We start from the raw sequence: 27,353 nt of genomic DNA on the forward strand, positions 1-27,353 counted from the left end.
CAATAAAACTATCATTTAGTATATTTTCCAAAAATCTCATATAAATTCTAACATAATACATGGAAAAATACAGAGGTCAACACTACCATAGAGTGAATCTGGAACCATTCAACCCCATCTTCCATGTTGAATCGCTCAATATTCAAATGTCCTACTATTGAGTAGAATAGACTCATGGACTGAGTGAATCTGGAACCATTCAACCCCATCTTCCATGTTGAATCGCTCAATATTCAAATGTCCTACTATTGAGTAGAAAAGACTCATGGACTGAGTGAAATAGGTCAGGAATTGAAAGACAAATACCATATGATCTCACCTTTAACAGGAAGCTAAAGAATAAAACAAACAAGCAAACAGAATAAAAACAAAGACACTGAAATAGAGAACAAGTGGGCAGCGACCAGAGGGGAGAGGGAAGGGAATTTAAGGGGAAAAAGGGGGAGGGATTTTGAGGAACAAGTATGAAAGACACAGGGATGAGGACTGGGGGGGGGGAAATTAGAGGGAGGGGGGAGACAGGGCGGGGGGTGGGATGGGAGAAACAGATAAAAAAATGTACTTGAAAAGTAACTAAATAAAATTTATTATAAAAAAAAGAATAGACTCATGGACTCAACCTGCAATGGAAAACTCAAAGTAGTCTTTAGTAATAAATTATTCCATAATTTAAAATTCTAAATACCAAGAACTTGCTGCCACTTCTAAAGATCTATTACTCTAAGTTAAAAATTTTGTGTAGAAAGAAAAGGCAAAACATAAGTCACCTTGATGTGACTCTGGCCTAAAGCTCAAACAACTTGATATTGAGAGATGATTATTCTTATTCTTATTCTTATTCTTATTCTTATTCTTATTCTTATTCTTATTCTTATTCTTATTCTTATTATTTAAAGATGTTTTATTTTTACAACATCACAATGAATTTTTTCATTTATTTGGTATCAGTAATCTATTCCTTAAGTTTTTTCCTGCTGTCAAACTTTTCAAAAACTCTGCTTTATAGAATACTGTCTTAGTAAGGCTTATTTCTCTGCTTCAAATTACACCATATCTATACTTTCCATTCATAACTTCCAAATTGCTTTGTGAGTGGCTTGCTCAGCATTACTCAGGCCCGAGTGGGAACTCTGCCTTTCCCTGAGTAAATAAACACTGCCAAGCAATCGTAATATCATTTGAACATTAAAATCAATAATCCTGAAACATTGGGGATTTCCTTGACTTAAAAACCATGTCTTCCCTGGTTATTATATCTTTTCCCATGAAATTTAGAGTCTATTAGAAGTTCCTTGTCTACAGAGAAACAAAAAGAGTGTGGAATGCAGTTAGAAAGATCATAGAGTGCCTAGCTCCCTCAATAATGAAGGTCCATTGTGAGAAACCCAGAAGATTGTGGACACAGGCTTGCCTCTGGTGCTGCCATAGCTGCTGCTGCTTGCAAAGACACACAGATTCTCAGGTTCCCTCCCTGGTTCCCAAGAGCCAGTGTCTGCCTTTGTTGGTAGCAAGTTTAGCAATTCTTAGTAACTTTAAGCATGAAACTTTGGTATCTTTCTCCCACAAAAGGGAAAAGTCTATATTGTTGGGTGTGTGAATAAGAAAGGATCTGAGACAGAGGTGAAACAGCCAATGGGCACTGATTACATTTTCATATGAGCCTGGAAACCTATTTCCCAAGTGAAGTAAATGACAAATTAGAAGAATCTTAGGGCTATAAGAGACTTGAGGGATCTTCTTCATTATACAGATGAGGAAACTGGAGCCAAAACTGGTTTCGTCACTCAGTCAAACTAGAATTTGTTTTGGATTCCAAGTAAGGCCATAGTTCTCCTAACTCACAGACCACAACATTGTTTCCAGCTCTCATTTTTACTTCATAATTTGTTTAAAATACAGAGGTTTCTCACTACCTACACACCTTCACTCCTCAAATCTCATAATCAGCTTCATTAAAGAAACACCTTATATTAGAAAGATACAGAACACATTAGCAAGGAATTTATGGATCTCATTTTCTCTAGAGAGTTTAAAGGAGAAGGATCTCTCTATTAAGTGAATGTTTTAAAAAATTTGTATCAAGTTTATTGGGGTGACACTGGTTAATAAGGTTATATAGGTTTCAAGCATAAATTTAATATATTATCTTTATATTGCATTGTGTGTTTACCACCCAAAGTCAGATCTCTTTCCATCACCATATATTGGACCTCCCTTATCATTTACTACCTTCTCCACCATCTCCCTTTCCCTCTGGTAATCAGCATACTATTCTCAGTGTCTATGAGTCTGTTTATTTATTTTCAGTTTTATATGAGTGAAATCATATGGTTCTTGACTTTCTTTGTCTGACTTATTTTGGTTAGCATGATACTCTTAAGATCCATCCACATTGTCCCAAATGGCAGTATTTCATCTTTTCTTATGGCTGAGTAGTATCCCATTGTATACATGTACCACATTGCCTTTATCCCATCTCCTATCAAAGCATACTTTAGTTGTTCCCATGTCTTGGCCAACAGGAATAATGCTTCAATAAACATAAGTGTATAAAATGATATGTAGATTCCTCAAAAAATTAAAAAGTTACCATGTAATCTAGCAACCCCTTTCCTAAGTATCTACATGAAAAATTAAAAGCATTTATTCATAAATATATAAGTGAATATTTTAAATGCAGTTTTTCCTGCAGACAAAGACACAGCATAGCAGCCTTCTGAAATTCTTTTCTTTTTTTTAATGATTTTTGTTCCCTATCTCACACTTATTTATTGATTTTTTAGAGAGAGAGAAAGAGAGAAAAGAAAAGAGAAACATCCACTTGTTGTTCCACTTATTTACACATTCACTGGTTGGGGTTTTTTTGTTGTTGTTAATTTTTATTTAATTTTTGTTCAAGTACAGTTTTTTTCTTTTACTCCCATCCCAGCCAACTCCCCCAGCCCTCCCACCTCCCTCTCATTTCCACACCCCCCCCCCCCCAGTTTTTGTTCATGTGTCCTTTATACTTGTTCCTGTAAACCCTTCCCCCTTTCCCCTGAAATTCCCTCCCCTCTTCCCTCTGGTCACTGTCAGCCTATTCTCTATTTCAGTGTCTTTGGTTATATTTTGCTCATTTGTTTGTTTTGTTGTTTAGGTTCCTGTTAATGGTAAAATTATATGGTATTTGTTTTTCACCACCTGGCTTGTTTTGCATTGGTTGCTTCTTATATATTCTCTGACCAGAGATCGAACCTGCAACCTTGGGATATTGGGACAACACTCTAACCAACTGAGCTACCACACAAGGAGTGAAATTTCGTTCATGTTTCATGATTCTTCTATACTACTCTTCTTATGAAAAAAATAAAGGTATCAGGAAAACTCCTAGCAAGTCAACATCAAAATGAGAATCTTACCTGAGACAAAACACAGAACTAATCTTTGATTTAATCCTACTAAGCCATGTACCCAGTGTCTCTGGGTTAGTATGAGTCCAATACAGACAGAGGTTAAACAAACTAGAGTACATGCTGATGATAGGAGCACAATTTTCAGAATCATTTGAAGAATAGTACCTACCTTGCCAGTTTAAGACGACTAGTAAGTAAACTTAGATTAACCCTAGATTATTCAAAAAAAAAAAAAAAAAACTTCTGCCAAGAGACAAAGATAGGGGTGAGGGGGAGGAGGAAGAAAAATATGCTATGTCCTAATCACTAGGAAAGAACAGACTGTCCAAGCCAATTCTTTCTGATCTATAATGAGATCAATTGCATTTGGAGCTCTTTGGGCACTGGCGTCAGGCAGAGGGGGAGCAGTGCTATGCCGAGGAAGAATGACCTCACCAGAGAGAGCAGCCAAAGCTACCAACCTCCCTCTCTGACCCCCCTCTCTTCAGCTACCACTGAATTGCCAGTTGCCCAGTGAAGCACAGCTACTGTTCGAAGTAAATATGTCAATGTATTGAACCTACAGTCTCTTTTCCAATCAACCAACTAAGAATGTACCTGTTCGAAACCATCTTAAATTTTAAATCAATGGAAATTAGTGAGCAGCTATCAAATGGCTGGTGCTTTTTTCCCCGGCAAGACTCTGTTGGTGCTACCTCTTTAGATCATATTTAGGGGGAACTTTAAATCATCTCTGTTATTACCTTCAACATTGAATGCACCCACATTAAGTTGGGAATATGGCTGTTTATCCAACTCCACAGTCACAGCAGATATAAATTATTATAGCCTAAGTTTAGGTAACTAGGTTCCTCCCCAAAGGGAAAGCTAGGAACTTTGTTGTTTTCGTTCTTTCTCTTTTTTATTTATTTCCTTCCTTGGGCAGGGAAACAAATGGACAACATCTTTATGAGCCACGTCATAAAGTGGCTCATTAGTGATCATACCAGAGTGGAACTGGTGTGGAAGGGGAGTCAGAGAAAGAGTGCAGATGAGGCTTGAGTCACATAAGGATTGGGAAAACAGAATGCCCCCGTGAGAGGCCCAGAAAGATATGGGAGTGGGGGTGGAGAAAGGCTTACACTGTCTTATTTTTGAAAAATGACATAGAAGGCTACTTGGACTTCAGATAACTCTTACAAAATATTTTGATGAATTGAGTGCCAAAAGTGAATCAAACATGTGGATTAAATTTTCATTAAAATACAGATGGGTATTTTTTATTATTAAATTAAGTAAAATGTTTGGCAAAGTAGATTTGGTTTTGGCTAAACCTAGGACATTTGAAAAATAGCTTTGAGATATTCAATGAACTGAACACAAAGCCAGGTGGACCCATCCCTAGAGTTTGGAAAAATGGAGTTTGACACATCAGGGTTTGATTCAGTATCGAATATATTTGCAGGGAAATAAATTTCTGAAACACCAGAATTGCCTACGTGCCTTGGGAGTGCAGTGGAAATGTCCATTAGTTATTGAGTAACTCAGCCTGCCCAGTACCATAAAAGGCAGCAATCCACTGACCTGAGAGAAAGGTGAGTGGCTCCAATCCTCCCCCACGAGGATACTAAGAACTGAACCAAAACCAGTATAGTCTGTTGTGTGCAAATATGTCGTCTAGCCTAGAAAATTAGCACAAAGCAGAAAATAAATAGGAATGCTCATTTAAGAGAAAGGCTATCACCATAGCTGCCTGGCTGACAGGGGTTCTTTGTTATCTGCATTGACAGGAGAATTTAGAAAAGCCAAGGAGAATTAGAGTATTGGTGAGAGGTGAGCTCAAATTCTCCCTAGGCATTAAGAACTTCATTTTACATATCTGCAAAAAGACAATCCCAAAGGAATGCATGGAAATTTTTGACACTTTAATGCCAGTCCATTTGAATATCTTTCCATCAACCCATAGGTTACTGGTAAATATTTTTTAAATCTATCAGCAACCCATCTGAACAGGGCTATACATGAAATTTCAAATTTAGCAATCTTTCATTCCTGCACATGGCCATGGTGAAACTTCATGCTATCCATGGTAAAACTTCAGCTTTCTGCCAGTATTTTATGGGGGGAATAAGGTCATTCAAAGAAGCCAAAGTTTTCTGGGAGACTAAATGTTTTAAGTATCAACCCCCAGCATCATGCCATTGGAAGTTTGTATTTAAACCACTTTCTACTTGGAGTAGAAATATTTGTCAATCTATGATCCACTCTTGTGTTCTTTTTTTTTTAAGATTTTATGTATTTATTTTTAGAGGGGAAGGGAAGGAGAGAGGAAAAGAAATATTAATGTATGGTTGCCTCTCATGTGTCCCCTGCTGGGAACTGGCCTGCAACCCAGGCATGTGCCCTGACTGGGAATCAAACCACAGTCCTTTAGTTTGCAGGCCTGTGCTCAATCCACTGAGCTACACCTGCCAGGGCCACTCTGTTATATTCTTAAAGGACCATGTTATATTGGTTGAGACCAATAGGTCTATATGTGTCTAAAGTACATGATCTCAGCTTATAATACTTATGTGATACTTCTGTTTTCTCTGTATGGTGTATGAGTCAGGAAAATAGAACCACTCTAGGTATTTAAAGCATAAAGTGATTTATTATAGGGATTTAGTAGCTTATGCAATCATTGGAAAGGCTGAGTGGTGTGAAGACCAGGAATACCACTGCCAGCACTTAATAATTCAGGAAATGAAGGTTTTATAGGGGACTGCTATCCATGGCCTTAACTAACTGTGCTATAAGAGTAGATGATTCTCAGGTGGTTATCTGGAAGTTTTTGGGAAATCCACGTGTGCTTTCTGCTGTGGTCCAGATCCTGCCCACAGCTGTGGCCAGAAAACAGCCTCTCCTTTTCCACATTCTGCATCGTATGCTATCTCTTCTCATTGGTAAAACCAAAATATGAACCTTCCTAGGACAAGAAAATGTAGTTTCCATACTTCCAGAGTCTGCACATAGGAGAGAGTTTGGAAGGGAGAAAACAATGCTGAGTACCGACAGACATTGGCTCTTGGGTTTTCCTGCCTTTTTGCCGGTTGCTGAGCATTCTGCCCCTTATTCAGTGGGTTTGTCTTAGTCATTGCATTCCACTCCTTTTTATCTTTTTTTTTTTACATTTAACATGGTAATGGCTAGAAATTCTGATACCTAATTTATTAAAAATAAACATCCCAAGTAAGGACATTGAGATCTTTATTATGAAAAAGAGTGTAGCGGTATAGTAGATTCTGGACCACATATATGAAGCCCAGTTCTGCCAGTTATTACTAACTATGTTATAGTAATATTTCTGACCATAGGTTTTTCTCATCTGAAAAAAAATGGAAATAATAGCAACTGTTATGCCTACCTTTCCCAAAGATGCTGCCTGTATAAAATGATTTATACACATGAAAGTTCTTAATTTCAGGAGTATAATCTAAACAGTCTCTGATCCCTAGGAATTTGCCACTCAGTAGCTGAATAAAATACATTAATTTTTTAAAAACCCAAAATACAAAGTAGAAAACCATAAGAGCCATAAGGAAGTACAAAGGGTGACAATTTAGCCTAGGAACAAGCTATTATTTCCATCTGGAGAAATTAGGAAAGTTTTTTTTTTGACCCAGATCTCTCATCTGCTTTCTTATTTTTTTATTTGCTCTTCACTATCATTTTTTGTGCTTGCTATCTCTTATAGATGCTCTAATGTCATTAATTATTTACTAATTCCTTTCTCTTTATTCCCTGCGTAATCATTTTCGTTCAGAGTCTTATCACGTTTGCTCCCACCACTGCAATCCTTTCATCACTAATCTACCCCTGCCCTGCTCTCACCACGCTGCCCACCCCACCTGACCCACAACCTCATACAGGGTCCATCTATTCTCTGCACTGCTCTCAGAACAATCAATCTAAAATGTACATCTAGTCATAGATCTGCTTAAAATCTGTTCAGAAAACAACCTCTAATTTCAGAATGGAGTTGAACTGCCTTGTGTTACACACAAGGCCCTCCATGGTCGGGCCTCAGCATCCCTCTCTAACCTGATATGCATGAGATGCCTTCAAGCATGAATTTCAGGACACCCATTTATGATATTTAAGACTTTTCCCTGCTTCCTGCTTCAGGGTTGTGTTAAGAGTAATATAGCTGTGGTCCTTAACATGAGAAGTTAAAATTGAGACGATGGTGGTCTGAGGTACCAAAGAGCTGGTTGGAAAAAACAGAAGAGGAAAAACTTCAGTAAGAGAGAGGGAAGAAAGCTAAAAACTGCAGTTGGTAACACCTGGCTTAGGTGATACGGGATGTGGGGGTCAGTACTCAGGCTGTGGTTCAGGTGCAGAAGGATTCTCTGGGGCAGAGCACCCAATGCTGCAGCCACACACACAAGACCTTTTTTTTCTGCATGGAGTCCAGAAGTTAAGAACTCTGATGCCATTTGGAGAGGAGGTCTTACTTGACTATATGAAGCTCCACCGTACATACTGCTCTCCAAATGTTTTTCTTGTGGGATGTGGTTTGTGCAATTACTGTGATGATTATCTAATATTTACATTGCACTTACTAGTTTCCCAAAAGCTTCCATAAGTGTCATTTGAGTATCAAATTCTGGGCCCTCTAAATGAATAGATAGAGTTTTCAAAGGAAGCCCAGGCTACTTGCTAGGCCAAGGAAATAATTATCAAATGCCATGTTTTTATGGAGCCTTTAAACTCTATTTCCTGTTGGCAAAACTAATGTGTCCCATTGGGTGTCACTTAAAGTTAACATGGCAACATGGTAGAGTCTCAAAAGTGCTTAAATAAAAGAATAATCACAAACCTCTTTGCTAGGAATTCAGATCACCTTTTTAGGAAAATCAGCCAGTGGAGTAAGAATGATTAAAGAGAGCAGGTAGTGTGAAAAGCCACAAAGGCTGGTCTTGAGCTAACTAGTCTCTATTCTCTTTAAGTGTCAGACTGGTCTGTCTCTAGGCAGGGGTGTCCAACATTTTGGCCTCTTTGGGCCACACTGGAAGAAGAATCGTCTTGGGCCACGCATTAAATACACAAACATTAACAAAAAATGATGAGCAAAAAAAAACTTTTAAGTAAATTTATGATTTTGTGTTGGGCTACATCCATAGCCATCCTGGGCCACATGAGGCCCGTGGGCAGCGGGTTAGACAGTCTGCCAGAGGAAAGGTGGAGAAGAGCTGTGCAGAGAGGGAGAAAAGGATCCTTTTAGTTTATAATTAAAGGATTAGGTAACCTTCTCTGAACATTTCCCTGTAGGTTTAAAGGCCCACAGGTTTAACCTTGTGCTACTCAACTAGTGATTAGTTTACATCAAAACTATTAAAAATTATCTTTTTCACAAATCCTTTCTCTTTCTTGACCCAAATACCAAAGGTTTGTCAATATCAACTTAGAGCGACTGAGCTAAACAAACTGTGTTTTACGCCTCAAATTGAAACTTCAAAGGATAAGAAATCCTAAACATAAGCAGTACTTTTCAATCACTTCGCAGATCATTATCCCTTCCTTTCACCTCCCTTCTGAAGTTCTCTTCTGAAATAACTAGATCATTGTGTTCTGAAGCTTCTGAAGTTTCTGGAAGGATCCCCGAGACTTGATTCAGACCACAGGATAAATAGCCTGCTGGGGCAAAATGAAAACCAGAAGTGTTTTCATTTGGGACTTCTGGTCACCTAGTCTTATAATTTTGTTATGAGAGCAGTGCAATCCCCAATTTTCTTAATATCCTTTTGGAGAACCATGAATAATGCTTCATTTACATCTCAGTCTTATGAACAAGAAAGGAATATTTCATAGCTTTAGGCTTCTTCATGTAAAACTAGGATTGTTACAGTGGCCTTAACTTAAAGATCTTCATGCTAGTGAGGACTCTCTAATTAGAGAAAGAATGAAAAATAACATTTATGTAGTGCTCCATAAACAGCTTTCATAACTTTTGTGTTTGTTTCCTATGACTGCTTTAATAAATTACTACAAAGTCAGTGGATTAAAACAATGCACATTTACTCTCTTACAGTTCTAGAAGTCAGATGTCTGAGTTTCTCTGAGCCAAAATCAAGGTGTCAGCAGGGCCGCACTCCCTCCGGAGGCTCTAGAGGAGAATGTTTCTCTGACTTTTTTACTTTCTCAAATTGTATCTCTTGCATTCCTTGGCTCATGGCCCCTGTTCAGCTCCAAAGCCAGCAATGCAGCATCTTGCTTCAGATCGCCTTCTTTTTCTGTGTCAAACCTGGCCCTGCCTCCATCTCAGACAGACACTTATGATTGCACTGAGTCCACCCAGACAACGCAGAACCATTTTTCTCAAGAGTCTTAACTTAATGACATTAGCAAAGTCTCCTTTGCCACATAAAGAACGTTCACAGTTTTCAGGAATTATGACCATGATATTTGGGGGGAGCATCATTTAAGCTACCATAATTTTTTTTGAATTTTCACAACTATGCCATCACACAGACATTATTATCTCTATTCTATAGACAAAGCTACTGAGAGGCAAAGACAGATTAAGAGATGTATTATTGCTTTAGGTCAAAAGTAACAGATTCAAGATTCAAACCCTATTTTTTTGAGTTTATGGAAGAAGATCAGAGATACAAGGAAACATTCAGATGACAACTTTTTCGAGTCTTTTTCCTCAAATTCTCTTTCAGGCTTTTCCTGTGTAGTAGGGATAGCCCAATCGTTTTCTGCTATATCTGTGGCATTCCAGAAAAAAACTCTCATTTCCAGACATGGATTGGAAAGCAGTGGTAACTGAAATTTGGCTGGGACTACACTCCATATTTTATATAAATCTCTTTTATGTTTTTTCTTACCTTTCAACTTGAATTATAAAAGCTCATTTTAGTCCTTTCTATGTGCCAGTCTCAGTTTCATGCATTTTTACGTGTATCAACTCATTTAATCTTCACAACATCTCTAAGCTGAAGGTGCTATAGTTATTCTTATTTTTCTCTTCACAAAGAAGGAAATTGAACCACATAGTGGTTAGGCAATTTGGTCATTTTTTCACAGACCAGGGTTCAAGCCCAGGTATCTTTAACTACTAGATACTGAACTACACTACTTACAGTTTAATATATATTAGCCTCCTTCTCCTTTGTAAATTCTATAAGAGGGGGCTTTATTCTGATCCCCCCTTTCTACATGTCACTGAGTATAGTTTATTAAACACAAGGTGCTGAATAAACGAATGAATATTAATTGTAATTTTATGTCTCATATATTTTACTCCTGGATATATTCTTTCAGAACCTTGCTATTCAAAGTGTGGTCTCCAAATAAGCAGTGTGTGTGTCACCAGGAGCCTTGTGAGAAATGCAGAACCTCAGGCCTCACACAGACCCTCTGAATCTGCATGTGCATTTTAATAAATTCCTCATATGGTTCACATGTACATTCCAATTTGCAAAGCACCCTTTAAAGGATTGGTTAGACTTAACAAAGTTATTCCACTCTATCCACATGGTTCTCTTACCTGTCTACACGTATGAATGCCTCGGCTCTAGCCTCTTCAACTCCATCCTAAGTCTTAGATTCTATGATTTGGCCAGTTCCACAAAAGCTATTCCTTTTGTAAGAACTTGTTTCTATGTGAGAAGTGCTGTGTTACTTGAGGGAAAAAGCATTAGTAGCTAGTACTTTAGTTAGTTTGTTTGTTTATTTGTTTGTTTGTTTGTTTGTTTTGCTTCAGAGCAAGTACACAAGCACCTCCCCTGCCCCCAAACAGGCTCACAGACCTGGCTCAATAGGCTGTACTGCAGATGACCTGCTGAGAGCAGCAACCCAGGTGGCACAAGGACCCACATCCTCTTCCTGGTACAGAGAAGGAAGTTGCTCATCACTGTGACATAAAATAAAGCCCCTAAAGTAGTTCATAAGTCTCAGCCATCAGGAGGGTTTGGTTTTGTAACAACACATTTCCTCTTTTCACATTCACCTCAACCCTGGCCACCTGGCTGTGGAAACTTATGAAAAAAAGAGGTGTGTCTGAGTCAATGCCGTCTAGAGAAACTGAAGGGCAGCTTGTGACCCCAAGATCAAGGCATCTCCTTCTAAACTAAGAGCTGATATTTCCACAAGGATAATTTTTAAAAAGTACTCACTCAGCACGAAGGGAGACAGACCACTGCAGACCCTCACTCTTGAAACTGGAAATCAGCCTGACTACCAAGGTCGGACAGGAAGACCAAACTGCAGAGAAGCCAGCAACTTCCAGACAACCTATCCCACTTCTTCAGAATTTACAGGCCTGGATTAGGGTGTGACCGTGCTAGAATTTTTGTTTTAATATGTCAACCCCATCTACATGAAAATATTGGTAGATTGCTATAATTAAAATGGTACCCTCATTCTATAAGCTCAGAGGATGCTGAAACACCACCATTGCCAGAATAAGCATTTTTGAGCATTTTACCCAAATTTTGGATGAAAGAGTGCCTGATTCCAATTGCATTTATCTGAGGAATTTTGCTTCTGATCAAAATGGAATAGCAGAGATTAAATTTAACCCCCTTACTGAAACAACCAAAAACTGGGCAAAACATATGGAACAATGGCTTTTAAGACATAGACTACGAGGCAACAAAGGACAGTGACCTGTGAGAAACATTGAACAAATTCAGTGAGCCCCAATCAGCAGTGTACTTCCTGCACAGAGTTTCCAGGCTGCAGCACAGGGAGAAAAGAGCCTCGAGAAAGTCAAGGTGACAGAGCTGGAAATACAAAGAAGCTAAAGTGTGCAGAACAAAGTACCAGAAAAGAGGGAGCTGATCAGAGAGAGAATTCTGGAGATCTTCATAAGGACCCCCTTGAGTATTCAGCTGAGTACTAACCAGCACAAGAATGTGAGGTAACTGCCAGATGCCAAGGAAAGAACCATACAAAAGGACTAGAGGGAACAAAACTCAGGGCTACTTCAGGTCAGGGAATGGTGCCTGTTTCCACTGGCCAGGCATGGAAAGCCTCATAATTTGCAGGATATTGGGTAGACTACCATATTGGTTTTCTATCACTGTTAATAATGTACCACAGTTTAGAAACTTAAAAACAATACCCATTTATTGCTTCACAGCTATGTAGGTCACAAATCCAGGCAGGCTTAACTGGATTCTCTATCTAGGGTCTCATAAGGCCAAAATTAAAGTGTCATTTGGGCTGGTTTCTTACATGGAGGTTTGGGGAAGAATCTGTTTCCAGGTTCATTCTGGTTATTAGCAGAATTTGATTCCTGTGGTTGTAAGACTGAGGTTCCCATTTTTCTGGTTGGCCAGAGATTGCTCTTAGCTCTTAGAAGCTATTCTCAGACACTTTCCAAATGAACCCCTACATTCTCAAGCCCCCAATGATGCATCAAAACTCTCCTTTACTTAGAATATTTTATCTACTTTTCTGCAACCATTCAGAGAAAAGGATCTGCTTTTGAAATTTCATACGGGCTAGGTCCATCTAGATAATCTCTATTTTTTTGTTTGTTTTATTTAATTTTTTAACTTAATTGCTGTTCAAGTACAGTTTTCTGTCTTTTACTCCCATCCCAGCCCACCCCCCAGGGCTCCCCATCTCCCTCCCATTTCCACCCCCCTTAGTTGTTGTCCATGTGTCCTTTATACTAGTTCCTGTAAGTCCTTCTCCTTTTACCACTGAAATTCCCTTCCTTCTCCCCTCTGGTCACTGTCCCCCTGTTCTCTATTTCAGTGTCTCTGGTTATATGTTGCTTGCTTATTTGTTTTGTTGTTTAGCTTCCTATTAAAGGTGAGATCATATGGTATTTGTCTTTCAATGCCTGGCTTATTTCACTCAGCATAATGTTTTCCATTTCCATCCATGCTGTTGCAAAGGGTAGGAGCTCCTTCTTTCTCTCTACTGCATAAAATTCCATTGTGTATATGTACCATAAATGTTTGATCCATTCATTTATTGATGGGCACCTAGGTTGCTTCCAACTCTTGGCTATTGTAAATTGTGCTGCTATGAACATTGGGGTACATAGGTTCTTTTGGATTGGTGTTTAATTAAACTGATTAGTAACATTAATTATAGCTGATAAATCTCTTTTTACATGTATTATAACATAATCATGGGGTTAATACCAAGAAGCAGAAACACCAAGACCATCTTAGAATTCTGCCAGCCAAAAGTACTCAAAAAGTCTTGCCTCAGTATTGTGATTAAAAAAAATAACCCTATACTAAATGCTACCCTTAACCATACTAAGAGCTTAAAAACAAGAACCAAAAAGATCAAACTGTTTTCAAGTTAGTTAACCAAATTTCAGAACTAAACTCTAGAATACTTAAACAAACATAAAAAAAAAATCTCACTAATAGGTACAACTCACAATTTGTAGCATCTAATAAAAAAATTATCAGCATGAAAAGCAGCAGGAATAAAAAGACAAATCAAACAATCAAAACCAAGTCAGAACTGACAGCAATGATGAGAACAAAGATCTTAACATAGTTATTACATCTATACTCCATATGGTCAAAAAACCTACAGAAAAGATTGACCATCTTAGGAACAAATATAGAATATATTTAAGCATAATCAAAAAAGATATGCAAAGATCTCTTACAGATGAAAATGCACAGGTGGAATTGATGTGAGATTAAACACTGCAGAAGAAAATATTAGTAAACTGGATGACATAGCAATAGAAACTATCCCAAATTAACATACAAAGAAAAAATATAAATAAATAAGCAAAACATTCACAAGATGTAGGCAACTTTGAGTGTCCAATATATGCATAACTGGAGCCTTCAAAGTGGGACAGAAGGTAACACTCACGTATGACATCTAGGATCATTGTTAAGAAAGTAAATGTTAAGAATTCTCATCACAAGAAATTTTTTCCTTTACTTTTTCTTTTATTTTGTTGTACTACTATATTTTGCCATGTACAATGTACACATTTTGCCCACATTTTTTAGGAGAAAATAAGGATGTGCATTATATGTGTGTATAATGATTACATACCATGGGTATAATAAGCCTGTATATAACACACACAAAAATGTGCATCATACATGGCAAAATATGGTATATGAGAAAATGGGTGTTAGCTAAACCTACTGTGGTAATCATTTCACAATATATATAAATCAAATCATCATGCTGCTTATTAAACTTACACAGTAATGTATATAAATTAGTTTTCAACAAAACTGGAGGAAAAAATGAGAGACAGAAACAATATTAGAAATAATTGCTGAAAAACTTGCAAATTGGTTGAAAACTATAAACCCATAGATTCAAGAAGCTTAACCAACCTCAAGCACAAGAAACATGAAGTACGCCAAGATGTACCATGATCAAATGGCTCAAACCCAGTGATAAAAAAAGCTTAAAAGTAGTCCATAAAAATTCATGATATCTACAGAAAAACAAAGATAAGGATGAAAGCCTGTTCCACATCAGAACAACACAAATGAGGAGATAGTAGAGTAACATCTTTAAAGTAGTGAAAAAATATCTGTGAACATAGAATTCTACAACCAGCAAAAAAAAAAAATTAAAAGAAGATGAAACAAAGACTTTTTCAAAACTACAGCAGCTAAAAGAATCCATTACAATCAGACCTGTACTTCAAGAAATATTAAAAGAAATCTTTCAGATACAGGAAAATAACAAACAGAAGTATGCAAATGCAGGCCCTGGCTGGTGTGTCTCAGTGGATTGAGCGCAGGCCTGCGAACCAGAGAATCGCAGTTCAATTCCCAGTCAGGGCACATGCCTGGGTTGCAGGTCAGTTCCTAGCAGGGAACCCATGAGAGGCAACCATACATTGATGTTCTCTCCCTCTCTCCTTCCCTTCCCCTCTAAAGACAAATAAATAAAATCTTGAAAAACAACAAAAACAAAAAAAAGAAGTATGCATGTACACAAAGGAATGAAAAACATCAGAAATGGTAACTGTGGGGTTGATATTTATTATTTATTTCTTATCATTTGAACATCTTTAAGAGATAATTGCTCATCTAATAAAGATAGGTAAACTTTTTCTCTTGAAAGGGTCAGAGAGTAACTGTTTTAGGTGTTGTGTGCCTGACAGTCTCTGAGGCACCGGCTCGGCTCTGCTGTTGTATGGTGGAAGTATGGAAATTACTTGGCATGGCTATGTTACAGTGAACCATTATTTACCCAAGCGCGTGGGAAGCTTGTTTGGCTATTAGGCCTTAGTTCACCAATTCCTGATTTAAAGCAAAAATAATAATACCGTAGTATGGGATTTATAATACATGTCAAAGTGAAAGATATAACTACAGTCAGTATAAAGGCCAGGAGGTGAGAACTGGAAATATACTAGTGTAAAGTTTGTACACTAAATGTACAGCAGTACAATGTTACCTGGAGGCAGACTGTGCTAAGTTAGCTACAGTTAACCGTGCTAAGTACCTAAGTGCATTATAAATCCTAAAGTAGCTGCCAACATAAAAAGGCAAAGAGTTGTAGTTAATACAACAATGAAGAAAATAAAATAGAATTATATAAAATACTTTCAAAAGAAAGCCATAAAAAGAAACGGGAAAAGAACGAGTGAGTCAAACAGAAAACAAATAGCAATAAAATATAACAACTGATTAAAATGTCAACAGCAGTAATGAAAGAAGGAACAACACACAAGGTCAGATGGGTAATTTTAATGAAGAGATAAAAACTGTAAAAGAAGGAGAAAAGCAAGAAATAAAAACAAAATCAGAGATTAAGAATGCCTTCCATGTGCTCAGCAGTAGACTTAACACAGCTGAAAAAAGTCAGTGACCTTCAAGTCAATAGAAACAACTCAAACAAAAACGCAAAGAAAAATATTTTTTTAAAAAAGAGCATCCAGGAGCCTTATAGTAATGTCAAATAGTCTAATAAAATCAATGACATACTCCAGGCCACAGATCCAAGAAGTTCAGAAAATGAAAAAGGACTTTTAAACTACCAAAAAACAACAACAAAGAGAAAGTCTTGAAGGCAGCTGGGCGGGGAGTGGGGGAGCCATATTAAGTGTAGAGAAACAAAGATAACAGAGATTTTCATCAGAAGCCATATAAGCCAAAAGAGAATGCAGTAATGTCTTTAAAGTGCCTTAAAAAAAACCCTCTCAATTCAGAACTCTAAACCTGAAGAAATGAGCTTTCAAAGAGGAAGGAAGAAATAGAGGCTTTCTCACACAAGGAATGTTAAAGGAAGTTTTTCAGGTTGAAGATGTAAATTACCAGTCAGACATTTGTATCTACATAAGAAAAGGAAGAACAATGGAAAAGCGATAAAGGAAGGCAAATACAAAATTTGTTTTTTCTTATTTTTAATTGCTCTGAAAGGGAACTATCGGAAAAAAAAATAGAAAGGTATTGTGTGTTTAAAGCACACAGAGGACAACAATGGCGCAACAAGCGGGAGGGGGGACTGGGAATATACTATTACAAGGTTCGTAAATGAGATGTAAAACAGTGAACATTATTTGAATTCTGATTAGTTGAGTATGTATATTGTAAATCCTAGGGGGAAAAGTAGCAAGGGTGTTTTTTAAGTGATAGAAATAATGAATCAGAAGTGGAGATACATGGAGTCCTGAAAAACAGTCAATGAAAAGGAAGAAATGATACAAATAGGAAACGTTTAGCAAGAGAGTGTATTTAAAACTAACCACATCAGTAATTACATTACATGTAAACTATCTAAACACATTAGTGAAAAGACAAAGATTATACAGTTAGATAAAAATCAAAATAGGGCCCAACTATGTGTTGTCTATAAAATATAGAATAAAGCTAGGTTAAAAGTAAAAGAATGGAAATAGATATGGCATGCAAATACTAATAAAAGAAAGCCAAAGAAGCTGTATTGATATCAGGAAAAACAAACTTAGGAATAAGAAATACTAGAGGAGATAAAGTGGAAAAACATATAATGAGAAAGGAATTGGCTCCTTTCTGAAAAACATAGCAATTCTATACTTACCCAGCAGGGCAGATACCATGATCATGAATGTGGCTTTCTCAGGGTGAGACCTATCCACTGCATTCTGGAGGTGCTGACCCCCAAGATTCCCCAAATATGGGAAAATCGACTGCATCGCTTGTGGCAGTGGGGGGACGGCATTCACACTCTTCCCTGGGGAAAAAGAAAGAGAGAAAAAAGAAAAAAGTAATCATTCTAAACATGTATCTACCTAAAAACAGGATTTTAAAATACATAAAGAAAAAATAGAGAAACCTACAATCTTCACTGATGTTTTGACACTTATCTTTCAGTAATTGATAAAAGTCGACAGAAAATAAGTAAGGGTAAAGGAGAGACGAGCAACACATCCAACCATCTTGACCTAACTGACATTTACAGGGCACTCCTTGGAAAAACAGCAAGATACACATTCCTCTCAAGTACGTATAGACTGTTCATCAAGATAGACCATGTGTTGTGTCATAAAACAAACTTAAACAAATTTAGGAAATTGTACAACATATATTCTTTAAACATTGTGACATTAAGCTAGAAATCAAAGGGAATATCTGAAATTTCTCAAATATTTGGAAGTTAAACAACATATTTCCAAATAACCCATGAGTCAAAAAAGTCTTGTGAGAAATTTTAAAATATTCTGAACTCAATGAATAAAAAACATCAAAATCTGAAAATTAAACATGCACCAACTATACAGTCCAGCCATTCCACTCAAGGCATGTGGCCATAAGTATAAAAACACTATGTCTCTACAATGACTTTTACATGAACATCCTTAAAATACTAATTATAATTGCCCCAAGCTGAACATAACACAAATGTTTATCAAAAGTGAACAGGTAAACAAATTTTGGTATATTCATATAATGTAATACTATCTGGAATAGAGAGAAATGAACTATTAATATACATACAAATATGGGTAAATTTCAAAACTATAATGCTGAAGGAAATAAGCCAGGCAAAATGGAATACATTTTGTATGACTGCATTTATATAAAATTCTAGAAAACGCAGACGAATCTGTAATGACAGGTCAGTGGCTTCCAGGGGATGGAGAGCACCGTGGGGAGCAGAGAGGAGAAGAGCTCAGTGGGACTCAGACATTCAAGGGTAACGGCTCTCCTGATTCACTCCCTTGATTATATGATAGCTTCATGGGTGTATGAAAATGTCAAAATGTATCAAAATTGTAATATATGCAGTTACTGTACAACAACTACATCAAAGCTTTGCAAAACAAAGATGATCAGGGAAATTCATGTAAGGTTGTCCAACTTCAATTGACTTCAAGTAAATGTCTTGCTGAACTTGGGATCTAACCGTGAGCAACTTCCATCCTTCACTCCATCCCTTCCTAGCACATGTAAGAATAAATGGGAGCCCTGGCTGGTGTAGGTCAGTGGATTGAGCATAGGCCTGCAAACCAAAAGATCACAGTTTGATTCCTCATCAGGGCACATGCCTGGGTTGCAGGCCAGTTCCCAGTAGGGGCCAGTTCCCAGCAGGGGATGCACCGGAAGCAACCATACATTGATATTTCTCTCCTTCTCTCCTTCCCTTCCCTTCTAAAGATAAATAAATAAAATAAAATAATTTTAAAATAAAAAAGATAAAAAGAATAAATGGGGACTTTTATCAAAGCTGGGCTTCATAAAATTTTGCTACAATGTCTAGAGTTTAAATTAATATTATGGGCTTAAAAACTCAGAGGAAAAAAAGGCTTAAAAGTAAGCATAATCCAAAAGATTATGCTAAACTTTACATTTAATATCTTTCAGCCTATTTACTACTCCTTCTAGACCATAATAACAAGCAGTGTCATCAAATTTTCTCTTTTCCATTATGTTATAGGGTCTTTCTTATAAAAATTGTCTGGTTCCACTGTTAAGATGCTGTGTTATCTCATGATGAAGCAGTTTTCACTTTTTATTTACAATAAAAGGCTCAGACTGGGCAGTTTTTATCATTGCTTATCCCACATCAGTGGAAAAATCATCTCATGTTTGGCAGCAAGAACAGCCAGGAACTCGTTTTAATGCTGCAACAGGCCTTGCCTGCTAGGGGGTCACAGCCCTGCTCTGGGAGGGCCTGGGATGAGGAAAGTCGCACAGCACCCTGACGCACTCAAATAAAACAGCGAACCAGGCCATGAAACTTAGAGGAAATGTGTAATTCTGCAGTCTACCTACATCTGTTCAACCATATTAGCAGTTGTGACCAATAAATTGGATATTCTAATGATATTTGCCACTCCTGGTTTTGAGTTGATTTCCTTAAAGAACTAGTGTTTTGTTTTTCTAATTTCAGAGAATATTAAGAACTGGTCTCCGCTTAACTAAATCCAGGATTATGAGTGCTCCCTCCTTAAAAAAAAAATGTGTCCTGTGCCCCTCCAGCCATTTGACAATTCAGTTCCTAAGAAAAGGAAATCATGCTTTTCAGCTTAGCGATGCAGCTCAGGCCTCATTAGCATCTGAGTGTTGCAACCCCACCTTTCACACAAGAAGAATCCCTGGTCCCCTTATATTCTTCAATTCTCATTGTTGGGTGGCCAAGGAAATGGTTTGTGGTCAGCGGTCATACAATTATCCTTGGCAAGTGATTATTGCCATTTGGTATCCCAAGAGTCAAAGGCGTATTTCTTCTCTTTTGTTTATTGTTACTGCTGGAGTGTCCCATAGTTTGTTGTAGTTATTTTTTTAAAGCAACAGGAAGTTGTTATTATCTGGTTTGGGTTGAGTTTCTTTAGTTTGTTCTTTCTGTTGCCCCATTATTGAAGGCACCAGAAAAACACTGCATTTATCCTCTCCTACAAGTCAGCTTCCCCTGGGCTCTGGCTGCTCAGGTAAGTGGAATTTTCCAGTGCAAACGTCCCCCCAGTTTTCTCATTCTTGATTTGGCAGCTAATTGACCTGTCATACTTCACTCGGCATAAGTTATTTGCAATGTCGGGAACATTTCTGAAAAGTAAAATAATGAAGCCTAAAGTCAACACTTTTTAAAAGAAATTCTGAGTTGTCGTCCTCTCCAGTTTACCAGAAAGGCAGTATTGAAGGATTTGATGGAAAACTGTTTCCACTCTTCTTAAAGAAAGAATTCTTTGGTGGGTGTTGTAGGGACAGAAATTTGGGCATCTCCTTCAGAATATTCTCCTAGGTTTTCCTGAGTGGTTTTCCTATTGGTTTTAATAGAATCGAGCATAGGTTGCTTGCTCAGCAGTTGATTAGGCATTGGTACAACTCTGATTTAATATTTCCTTACAATGTATTTGGCCAATTACATAGGAGCAATCGCACCACTGACACTACACAACTTTATTACCAGTCCTCGTCTGCCTATCTCCAGATTTTCGTTATGAGAGAAATATGTTTCTATCCTAATACCTGGGATAAAATAGCCCAATCCCTGGTCCTTATTCCTGGAACCTGTGAATGTTACCTTAGGTAACAAAGTTTCTGCAGGTGTGATTAAGTTAAGGGTCTGGAGATGAGAATATTATTCTAAATTATCTGAGTGGATCCTAAATGCCATCACAAATGTTTATAAGAGAGAGGCAGAGGGAAATTAGACAAAAGGAGTAGGAAGCCTTGCAGAGACAGGAGCAGGGATTGGAGTGAGGTGGCTGAGGAATGCTAGCAGCTCCCCGAAGTGCAAAGGGACACAGCACAGATGCTGCCCCAGAGCCTCCTGAGGGAGTGTGGCCCCACCCGGGGAGACTGTTCACACTTCCGGCCTGCAAGACTGTGAGGGAATACATTTCTGTTGTCTTAAGCCAAAAAAAATTAAAACAATGAAAAATTAAGGGCTATTAGCATAGGACACACATCCAAGATTTTCTGAAAGTTCCATTTCTTGTTAGGAATTTGTGATCACAGACAGGCAGCATCATGTACTCATACGTGAGTGTCTCAGACTGACATTGTTCCAGATATATGTAGAATCAGGCAGCTCACTGTGCATCTGTCCTCCCAGAACACGTAAGAAATACGGTTTGGCCATCTCTGAGAATAGGATCGAGCAGACATTTGTTAAAAGAGCAGTAGTTTAGGTGATGATCTCAGAGATAGGGATACTCACATCCTTCAGTTCTTTTCCCTTCAAAAACACAAATCAATGAGCTTGCCTCTCATTAATTTATCTAAACTTTTCTTGACCCTATTTATGTTTTGAGCCTTATGAACTCCTGAGGTAATGAATCTGAGAACCACTGTTTAAGAGGATTGATTATGTTGCCTGGAGGAAAATAGAAATGGAGAGAAGATGAATCATCCAGACAGAATCACTGTGCTGCAACCCAGATCAAAAGGCTCTCTAAGCCTATCCTGTATCCATGCCCTAGACCCAACCTCAGTGGGCAGAAGAAAACACGCAGCTCTCACCCTGCCAGCTGTGTTTTCCATTTTAATTTAAAATTCACACTGAAGCAAGAGCTAATATGCTCAGCTGAGTTATGCAGGCCCTTAACCTCTCTCTTTTAGAAAGAGCTGTTTGACATCTTTCTTGGAAAAAATAGTCACTACTACCTGTGAAGCTGCTTTGTGCTAGTTGGTGTTCAGGGTAAACACCAACCTTAACATTTGGAGGACTCTGTAGGTAAAAGAAGAAAAAATAGGCAAACAAAAAGAAGTTAACATGAGATACATGAGATGAAATAACTATGCAGAGACATCAGTAAATTAAGAAGAAAGGATCAACTCACAATATACTCATATACCAGAGCTAGCTACCCAGCCCTACAAGTGCCAAAGATGGGTGGGTGGATGGATGGATGGATGGATATACAGATGAATAAATGAATAAATAGATAGAGATAGATAGATAGATAGATAGATGATAGATAGATAGATAGATAGATAGATAGATAGATAGATAGATAGATACACAGACAGACAGACAGATACTGGGAAAAATTATAAAGAGGGTCTATAGCTTTCTTTTTCTAAATCTGAAAGTACTAATGAAGAGATGGGCAATACTCAGTATTGGTAGATTTACTACAAGAGGAAAGTTCATATTGGGTATCACATTTTTTAAATAGTCTGATAGAGGAAATAGGCAAAATAAAATAATAACTGTAGTGGATATAGAAGAGTTAAAGGGAACTGGGGTTTGAGGTATGTGGGTATGGGAGAGGAAACTTGGAGGAAGGATTTAAGAAAATAGAAATTTCTGGTAAAGATCTTAGGTATTTTGGTACACCTGGACATTAAGATTTTTCAAAACTCTCCAGATGATTCCAATGTGGAGCTAGATTTGAGAACCACTGATTTATATCACCTTAAAAATGGCCACCAAATCAAGCTTTCAATTATTCTCAACATTTCCTCTACAAAAAGACCCCATGTTGTTTCCTTACTAAGTATTGCGTGGGTATTATCTCTTCTTTCACTTACTCTTTTAACAAATGAACTGTAATAGCTGTACACAATTACTTATTGCTTTGAGTCTTGGGCTTTAGTTTGTAAAAAGAAATAATATCTACTGTAGCTTTGCCTCAAAGAGTAAATGAGGCAATGTTTACAAAGCATTTTGCACAGTACTTGGTACATAGAAAAATACACATGCATAATGGCAATAATTCTCATTATTCTCTGACATGATTTTGCTATGGTCCCCACTCCACTGCCTGAAAGTATCAAGCTAACTGCTTTGGATATCTGGTCCTGCTGTTCTTTTCCCAGAGTATAAGTCTGCCAATCTGAAGTTCTGCATCTTTGGAGTCTTTGAATGAACAATCTCTCCATATACTTTGCCCTAAACAACCCCTCCCCATTTCATCATTCCTGAGAACATTTTTGTCCCCAATCTAAGTTGGTCTTGAATTGCCTCTTCATTCTACTATGCATGTGAACCATTGCCAAGGCATTTATGTTTCATTCTTGTGTGCACCCATGCTGTGCATGCAGAGCCCATTTATTGTGTTGAATTGAAGAGTCATTCACATCTAAGATTCACTCAGCAGACTGCAAGCCTCATGAGGGCAGGGACCCTATGTGTGGGATTGATCTAAATCTCCCTGAGGCCTGGAATAACACCTAATACCTAATAAGATGCTTGTGTTTCTTCCCTAGGGCTGCCCTAACAGAGGACCACAAATCAGGTGCCTTAAACAACAGAAATTTATTTTCTTACATTCTGAGAGGCTAGAAGTCTAACATCAAGGAATTGGCAGGGTTGATATTTATATCTTTAGTTTACAGATGTCTTCCCTCTTTGTATCTGTTTTTAATCTCCTCATCCTATAAGGACACCAGTCATATTAGATTAGGGACCACACCTATGGCCTCAATTTCACTTAATTACCTCATTAAAGACCCTCTCTCCAAAAATAATCACATTCTGAGGTATTGGGAATTGTGACTTCAACACAATTGGGGGGAGGAGGGTACACAATTCAGTCCACCTAACCAATGTTACCGACGTTTATTAAACAACTGTCATGTTCCTATTTTAGGTGGCTGGGGTAGGAAAATGAGTAAGCTATGTTTTCTGCCACAAGGGGCTTATATTCTAATGGAAGAAGACACTACACAGTTTCAATAAGTGGAAAATACACTATGCTAAAGGTTTCCACAGGGGGATATATGAGACAGAGGAGCACTATATAGCCCTGCAAGGGTTTCAAGGAAGACTGCCTTGAGGAGATACTTTCTGAAGTTTGTTTTAAAAGATGAATGACAACTTTACAGGAAAGAAATACAAGAAGGAATTGATTTTAGTATTAGATAATAACACTGTCTACAAAATGGTAAATGGATTTAAGGCAGGGATAGTATTAGTGGGCTGAGAAAGAATAAAAGGATGATTACAATAGTCTAGGTGAGTGCTGAAGAGGGTAGGATTTGGCCAGTCATAGTCACTACAGGAAGTCAACACAAGGTGTGAGAAATATTTAAAGGGTAAAATCTACAGCTATTGTTGGGTAAGTGAGTACGGAGATGACGGAAAAGTGGAGGTGTAAGATAGCTCAAAGAAAAGGAGGAGTGTTGAAGAATTTGTGACCATGTTTGAAAATCACCATAATCATGGGAACTTGTGAGAAATGCAAATTCTCAGGGCTCATCCCAGAACCACCAAATCAGAATCTATAGGGTTTGGACCCAGGAAGCTGTCTTTTAACCAGCTATACCATTGATTCTGACCCTGGCTATAAGGCCCAAGTCTAAGAATAAGAAACATTCTCTTTGTATCCTGGAGTAAATGGGGTTTTTTTTTTTCACTTTTATTTCTCTCTAATAACTCTCATTGAATTATTCATGTCCTAATCTTTGCTGAATATCCCAAAATTAATTAGTTGAGGGGAAGAAGAAGTTGTAAGGTCTATTATATTGTACATAACAGGGTGCGTGTTTTGGGAAAATGGGGTGGGGGAAATGCCCAAATACAAATGATCTGTATGCATCAAATGATTTCCTGAAATCTGGCATTCATTATTTATATACTCCAATTTAAGATTTGACCAACCTTTGAGAAAACACTTTGTAGTAAGGTCACCAATCAAAAGAAAAGATAAGCTCATCACAGAAAAAGGTTCCAGGTTGGGAAGCAAGATTTGGAAAGCACAGGTTTTTCTGAACACCCAATGTGTTACTCATGCCTACTAAAAGAGAGGATGCATTAAAATAACTGATCAATACCTTAATCGATGTTTTAGTGGAGCTATATGGTAGAATCAATAGTGGTGACTCCAATGCAATGACCTCTGGAGCTCAGAACTCTGCTGTCTCACAGGTTATTTCCAATCAACTTAATAGAAAATGTTCGGGTGCAAAACCAAGTGGTTTGATTCCTGGAAAATCATTAGTAGTTAAGTAATTAAACAATTACTCACTTATTAACTTTTCCAGGTAGTTTGGTCATGCCTGACAACACCAAGATTGCCTGGTAATTACATGAATTATTCCTTTTCCCAGTTAGTAGTTACCCCAAAAATATATTTTCCTGAAGATAACACACAGGGGTATGACCTTCAAAGCATGGAGAGTGGGAATAGGGTGCTAAATTCTCCCAGGGGTGAGTGGTACTTCAGAACACGCATTGGCAGAAAGCAGCATGACTGATAGAGATAATTATTTGTTTCATGTATTTGAAATGTTAAGAAACATGAGCATTTAATAATTATAAATAATAAAGTGATTGTTTTTTAAGTATTAAATTTAAAAAGAAAGATCTGGATGAAGACAGGTGTCAAAACTCAGAATGTTTTTTTTTTTTCAGTTCCTGATTCTGCAACTTACTGGTTATGTGACTTTGGGTATGCTGCTCTGGGCTTTAACAGTCTCATCTTTAAAAAAGAAATGCTTACCTCAAATGGTTACTATCATATTAAAAGAGCTAATATATGTAAAGCACTTAGCACAAGGCCTGTCAAGATGAATTCTCAATGATACTGAACTTTTTGTTGCTGTTCTTAGCTTTGGACTCAGCTCAGATGAGAATCCAAATTTCATTTCTTTTTCTTAGTAGCTACATGACCTTAGTCCAGTTCTTTCACCTCTGTAAGGCTTGTTTGCTGGTTGGTTTTTAAGATATGTAAACTGGGGACTGGATTATCTACCATGTAAGATGTTGGAGGACACAGAATAGACATTTAAATGGTAGCTAGCTCACATTTGCCCTTCAGAATGGGTTTTATCTTCTACATCACTTTGTCTCAGTCCTCCCTGTTACTCAGGCTCAGTTCAATCCTTAGTACTGCCCTGTCCACAATGGGACTGGCAGAAGATCCTCTTTTGAAAAAAGAGATGGTTTTCCCCATTTTCTATGTGTTGACAGACCATCTGCATAATCCTGCCCTCAGACTATCTTGAAACCACAGCATGGGGACCCCACAAACCATGGGGAAAGGGGCAAAGTCATGTCTTTGAATGAGCAGACAGAGATGATCTCGGACATATTTTTTACATGTTTCCCAATTTTTACCAAGACAGTCTCTGTCTTATTAGAATGAATCCTTAGCCATCTGGCTTTCAAGCCTCAAATTCAGTCAGGCACAAGCAATGAGACTACATGGTTGGAAGTAGATGAAAAGAATGACATAAAAATACAAAACCACAAAAGAAAAGGTGATTAGATGTGACTATCTTATTTTATTTGTTTTAAAATGTATATGGCAAAAAAAGACATAAAAAATAAAATGTCACCCAGCGGTAGGCAGCTGCCTGGGTTGCCTTGCACCTGGGTGAGTGTTCCACTGCTGGGGGATGAGCAGCCACAGCTGGTTGAAATTCTGGGCCTGGTTCCTGCCAGCTCCGTTGTGAACTATACCAGGATGCCAGCGCAGTTGAAAAAAATAATCATAATATAAAATAAAAATAAAATGTCAAATAATACATGAGAAAAATATTTGCAGTAGATACAGCAAATGTTAATTCCCTTCATATAACAAGAACACTTATAAATTATTAATGTGAAAAAATAGTATTTTAATGAAAAAGGAATATGAATAGAATATTCACAAAAGAAGACATACAAAGAATGAGTGGATGAAAAATGATAGAACAACAAGTAAAAATAAATGAAAACAATAAAATTTCATCAGGTGGCCAAAGGTTTTCTTACAAACAGGCTGCCAAATGTTGGTAGAATATGTGAAAATGGTACTTTACATACTATTGAGAAAAACTTTCAAAAGGGTAGTGTGTGTTTGTTAACATGTATCAAAAATTAAATGTGCATATCATTTGATCTACTAATTCCACTTTTAGGAATTTATCCTAAGATAAATGTTGAAGATGTACAGGGGCGACCAAAAATAAGTGAGAACTCTGTGCCCAAGTGTGCTTGAGTATAGTAAGTAGACTACCAGAATGGGTAAAAACTGAAGGCCAACAATTTAAGCACTTGCCAAATTATAGTTAAGGGCACTGTGCCACTGTGACATTCTTTTCCATTAATACAGCTATTGTGATCATCATAACTTGTATGTCTTTTTCCATATTATTTGTAAACCTACTTTTG

The 27,353-nt window shown here is 37.6% G+C and overlaps 1 long non-coding RNA gene and 1 other non-coding gene across 2 annotated transcripts in view; one reads left to right on the top strand and one right to left on the bottom strand.

Annotated features, from left to right (window-relative positions):
* The window catches only part of LOC119039994 (uncharacterized), an 86,251-nt gene extending 61,132 nt beyond the window's left edge, over positions 1-25,119 (bottom strand). The window contains exons 1-2 of the long non-coding RNA XR_005080766.2: positions 25,031-25,119; positions 17,388-17,540 (exon numbers count right to left, since the gene is read on the bottom strand). This is a non-coding gene — a long non-coding RNA (uncharacterized LOC119039994). The remainder of the gene's footprint in view (positions 1-17,387; positions 17,541-25,030) is intronic.
* On the top strand, positions 17,380-17,543 carry LOC119039998 (U1 spliceosomal RNA). The gene has a single exon (XR_005080768.2). It is a non-coding gene; the product is annotated as a U1 spliceosomal RNA (small nuclear RNA).
* Positions 25,120-27,353: the final 2,234 nt, after the last annotated feature.

This window comes from Artibeus jamaicensis, unplaced genomic scaffold (assembly GCF_021234435.1).
Source record: "Artibeus jamaicensis isolate MK-2021 breed Jamaican fruit bat unplaced genomic scaffold, CSHL_Jam_final scaffold_369, whole genome shotgun sequence".
Taxonomy (NCBI): Eukaryota; Metazoa; Chordata; class Mammalia; order Chiroptera; family Phyllostomidae; genus Artibeus; species Artibeus jamaicensis.